Consider the following 6,063-nt stretch of genomic DNA (forward strand, 5'->3'; position numbering starts at 1 on the left):
GACAATAGCTTAACATTAAATTAACATCTTGATTATCGCTTGGAGTAGACTAACTGCCTGTGTGCTAACTTGTCTTTCTTTCCGATTAATTTCGTGCGGGCTGAACCATAGGTTATGGGCTTTATGGAGGGATCTTAATTTTATTATTTACATCCTTGTTGAAACTATAGATGTTGGGCAAACATGTGAAGTTGGTACTTTAAGGAACACCTCCCTACTCTCCTTTTCTTAAAAGTACCATTCGTCTTCTGGTGGAAAACTCAATGATGTCAGGTATTCAGTATTCTTGCATTTTATTTCTACTTTGCTTTATTAAAAAAAAAAAACAACTCTTGGCCATAATACAATCACCTGATGTAAATTAAAAGATATTCGCAATTTTAGGATGGGGAGGGAGATGGGAGGCAGGTTCAAAAGGGAGGAGATATATGTATACCTATGGCTGATTCATGTTGAGGTTTGACAGGAAACAACAAAATTCTGTAAAGCAATTATCCTTCAATAAAAAAATTAATAAACATTTTTAAAAAGTGGTAAAGTCTAGCAAATAACTCTCTAATGGTAAATTTTTTGAGGAATTGGTTTTAGACTGGGGTATTTCTTGGGTTTTGACTTCAGGTAGTATAGTGGAGTCGCTCAGTCGTGTCTGACTCTTTGAGACCCTGTGGACTATAGCCTACCAGGCTCCTCCATCCCTGGGATTCTCCAGGTAAGAGTACTGGAGTGGGGTGCCATTGCCTTCTCCAGGGGATCTTCCCAACCCAGAGGTCGAACTCAGGTCTCCCGTATTGTAGGCAGACACTTTTACCATCTGACTTCAGGTAAACTAGCCCAATTTTCCTCTCTCACATCTAAACTCAAATGGCCTATCTTCTCTAACTGCTTTTATTTCTGCCCTCTGGCTATTTTCCCAGACTAGTCCATTGAAATGGGCTTAAGGACACTTAAGTTTAAATAACATTATCACTAAATCCAAAGGTTTTTCATTATAACTCTTTTTCTTCCATCTTTTATGGCATTAAAATTGTTTTTCATTCCCTTTGCATTGAAAAATTATTATACTGAGATTTATGTAACACGATACTTGTTTAGCTCTCCTCCCACTTGTCTGTAAAATCATTTTCTTCTCCTTTAAAAGCTTTTCTTCTTTTGATCTCCTAATTGCATGAGGTCTTCATGCTATTACTTGAGCAAATAATACCCATATTTAAAATTGCCACTGGTGCTCCATTATTTATACCTTCGCAAAGTATGATCTATGAAACACTGTTCCCTCAAGATGGCATAAAAAAAAAAAAGTTCAGTAATCTATGAAATAGACTCACAGAAAGAGCAGACTTGTGGTTGCCAAAGGGAAGGGTGGGATGAGGGAAGGATGTGGGAGTTTAGGATTAGAAGATGCAAACTCATATATAGAATGGATAACAACAAGGTCCTATTATATAGCCCAGGAAACTATATTCAATACTCTTTGATAAACCATCATGGAAAAGAATATGAAAAAGAATGTATCTATATGCATAACTTTGAATCACTTTGCTGCATGGCAGAAATTAACACAACATTGTAAATCAACTATAATAAAATAAGTTTTAAAAAGTTCAGGAACCACGGCAGATACTTCTCTTGCCTGTACATTCTAGCAACTATAAAATTAAGCAATCTCCCTCATGATCTTACTTCCAGGTAGAATAACTATATGACACAATTCTGGCCAATAAGGCATAAACTGATGTCTATTTATGCTTTATTAAGCCAATAAGGCATAAATAAGAAGATAAATAAATCCTCCCTTCTTCCTGCTTTCAACAGGGACTCAAAGCAGAAACTGCAGAAGAAAACCTGAGATTCTGAAGGAAGGGCAAAGTGAGTGGCAGAGATATCAGCTTCCACACTGCAGAGCACTGAACCAAGGCCAGCAACCTCCTACCTCCTGAGTTCTTGTTACATAAGAGGGACATGTCCCTGTTTGTCTGGACGTCCATAATCAAGCGATTAACATCTTGCAGCTGAACACACTCCTGCTGCTGCTGTTGCTGCTGCTGCTAAGTCGCTTCAATCGTGTCTGATTCTGTGCGACCCCATAGACGGCAGCCCATCAGGCTCCCCTGTCCCTGGGATTCTCCAGGCAAGAACACTGGAGTGGATTGCCATTTCCTTCTTCAATGCATGAAAGTGAAAAGTGAAAGTGAAGTCGCTCGGTCGGAACACACTCCTCAGTTCAGTTCAGTTCATTTCAGTCGCTCAGTCGTGTCCGACTCTTTGTGACTCCATGAATTGCAGCACGCCAGGCCTCCCTGTCCATCACCAACTCCCAGAGTTCACTCAGACTCACATCCATCGAGTCAGTGATGCCATTCAGCCATCTCATCCTCGGTCGTCCCCTTCTCCTCCTGCCCCCAATCCCTCCCAGCATCAAAGTCTTTTCCAATGAGTCAACTCTTTGCATGAGGTGGCCTAAGTACTGGAGTTTCAGCTTTAGCATCATTCCTTCCAAAAAAATCCCAGGGCTGACTAGATCTAAAAACACAAAAGTGGTTTCCCGTGCTTATCTGCAGGGAATATGTTCAAAGAGCCTCATGGATGCCTAAAACCGTGGATAATACTGAACTCTATGTATTTTTTTCTTATACATACATATCAGTGATTAAATTTAATTTATAAATGAGGCATAGTAAGATATTAACAGTTGCTGGTAGCTCAGATGGTAAAACGTCTGCCTACAATGTGGGAGACTTGGGTTTGATCCCTGGGTCGGAAAGATCCCCTGGAGAATGAAATGGCAACCCATTCCAGTACTCTTGCCTGGAAAATCCCATGGACCAAGGAGCCTGGTAGGCTACAGTCCATGGGGTCGCAAAGAGTTGGACATGACTAAGTGACTTCACTTTTTCAAGAGATTAACGGGCTTCCCTGGTGGCTCAGAGGGTAAAGCATCTGCCTACAATGTGGGAGACCCGGGTTCAATCACTGAGACAGGAAGATCCCCTGGAGAAGGAAATGGAAACCCACTCCAGTATTCTTTCCTGAAAAATCCCATGGACAAAGAAACCTGGTAGGCTACAGTCCAAGGGGGTTGCAAAGAGTTGGACATGACTGAGCGACTTCACTTTTACTTCACTAAGAGATTAATAACAACGTTCGTTGGATCATAGAGAAAGCAAGGGAATTCCAGAAAAACATTTACTTCTGCTTTGTTGACTATGCTAAAACCTATGTATGGATCACAACAAACTGGAAAATTCTTAAAGAGATGGGAATACCAGACTACCTTACCTGTCTCCTGAGAAACCTGTATGCAGGTCAAGAAGCAACAGCTAAAACCAGACATGGAACACAGATTGGTTCCAAACTGGGAAAGGAATATGTGAAAGCTATATACTGTCACCCTGCTTATTTAACTTCTGTGCAGAGTACATCATGCACAATGCCAGGCTGGATGAATCACAGGCTGGAATCAAGATTGCCAGGAGAAACATCAACAACCTCAGATATACAGATGATACCACTCTAATGGCAGAAGGCAAAGAGGAACTAAAGAGCCTCTTGATGAGGGTCAAAGAGGCGAGTGAAAAAGCTGGTTTAAAACTCAACATTCAAAAACTAAGATCATGGCATCCAGTCCCATCACTTCATAGCAAATAGAAGGGGAAAAAGTGAAAACAGAGACAGATTTTACTTTCTTGAGCTCCAAAATCACTGCAGATAGTGACTGCAGCCATGAAATTAAGACATTTGCTCCTTGGCAGGAAAGCTACAACAAACCTAGACAGGATATTAAAAAGCAGAGATATCACTTTGCCCACAAAGATCAGTATAGATCACAGCTATGGTTTTTCCAGTAGTCATGTATAGATGTGAAAGTTGGACCATAGAGAAAGCTGAGAGCCAAAGAATTGATGCCTTCAAATTGTGGTGCTGGAGAAGACCCTTGAAGAGTTCTTTGGACTGCAAGGAGATCAAACCAGTCAATCCTAAAGGAAATCAACCCTAAATATTCATTGGAAGGATTGCCACTTGAAGCTGAAGCTCCAATAGTTTGGCCACCTGATGCAAACAGTCGATTCATTGGAAGAGACCCTGATGTTGGGAAAGATTGAGGGCAGGAGGAGAAGGGGACGCCAGAGGTTGAGATGGTTGTATAGCATCACCGATTTAATGGACATGAGTTTGAGCAAACTCTGGGAGATAGTGAAAGACAGGGAAGCCTGGTGTCCTGCAGTCCATGGGGTCACAAAGCATCATACATGACTAACTAAACAACAACAACAAACAGTAAAATAATAATACACTAATCAAAGTTATGTGAGCATGGCCTCTTTTCCTCTCCCCTGCAAATATTTTTATTGTATAAATTTACTGCCTTTTCCATTTTAACTAAGCACTTAGCACACTCTGTGGCTCTGACTTTTGTTGTTTGAGATGAAACAGCAAAACTAGCACACATCTATTTTTCCTTGTTCAGAATTTCACAGAAACGAGGTGAGGTCTTACTGTAGACTTGAGCAACTCTAGCATATGACTTCTTTTCCTTTCTCATTGAGAACTTTCACATTTCAGTTAAAGGAAGCATTTTACAACTCCTCTTTGGCAAATCTGAATTGTAAGCATCACTACCCTTGCCCTTAGGGTGTCATTATGAAGTAAAGGAAGGGTCGCTTGAACAAAAGCATCGCGATACCCGCTTGATCTGATAAGTGGCTACTAAGCAACAGGTAAGAGACTCCAGACAAAAGGAAGATTTACGTTCTGCAAGGGACAGAGCAGATCGGTGCGAGATTTCATCACGTTACTCAGAAGTTGTATAATTTATCAACAACACATAGTTTATTTCTGAAATTTTCTGTTTAAAATGTTCATGCCATGATTGACTGTGGGTAACTGAAACCTTGGAAAGGGAATCCACAGGTAAGAGCAGGAGGACTGTATGTTTCTGTTGGAACTTCAGCATGTACCTAAGAGTATTACAGGACCCGAGAAATACTCGAGAGAAGAAATCTCACGAATTTTGTTTACTATATCATCTCCTAAATATATCTGATAGAGCCCTTTTCTTCTTATATTAACTATTACTATCCCACAGAACTATATAGATCCCTGTTTTTGTAGTTTAGTCGCTAAGTCATGTCCGACTCTCTTGTGACCCCATGCACTGAAGCCCTCCTGACTCCTCTGTCCACAGGATTTCCAAGGCAAGAATACTGGAGTGGGTTGCCATTTCCTACTTCAGGGGATCTTTCCAACTCAGGAATTGAACCCGAATGCCCTGCATTGGCAGGCAGACTTTTTGCCACTGAGCCACCAAGCAAGCCCATGGTTCTGTACACCCTTACAGTTCAAAGTGTGATCCCTAGACCAGATTCCTCAATATTCATCACCTGGAAACTTGTTAAACTCACATCTTAGGCCCCATCCCAGAATCACTTTAACAAGATGCCCAGGTGGCTGGTATGACATTAAAATTTGAGAAGCACTGCTTCGGGAAACACCATTTAGAGGAGAAAGTACGACTAACTTTAACATCTTTATGTGACTCATTATTTCAAGACATCTATTGTTATTGTCCCCTAATGCCTATTTCACTAATAATCACACCTATTTCTTTCTGACTGTTTTGTGCAAGGCACTATGTGCTTATGTAATCCTCAACCCAATCCAAAGAGGCAGGCACTGTTATAATCTTCATTTAATAGATGAGATTATGGAGGCTCAGTGGAGTTAAGTAGCCTATCCAAGGTCACACAGATATTAGGCAGCAGAAACCTTGGTCTGAGGAATTAAGAATCACCAAATATACTCTCTATGTTTCCATGTACTTTCTTGCTTTGTGTACTTTACACAAGGATTTCTTTCTTCCTACAATGATCTCCCACACACACACCTAGTGAACAGATCTCAGGGACTTCCCTGGTGGTCCAGCGGTTAAGAATCTGCCTTTTAATGAAGGGGACTCAGATTTGATCCCTGGTTGAAGAACTAAGATTCCGCATGCCAAGGGGCAACAAAGCCCATGTGCCAGAACTACTGAGCCTGTGCTCTAGAGTGCATGCCACGGTGAAGATC

The sequence above is a fragment of the Capricornis sumatraensis genome, chromosome 4, assembly GCF_032405125.1.
Source record: "Capricornis sumatraensis isolate serow.1 chromosome 4, serow.2, whole genome shotgun sequence".
Lineage (NCBI taxonomy): Eukaryota > Metazoa > Chordata > Mammalia > Artiodactyla > Bovidae > Capricornis > Capricornis sumatraensis.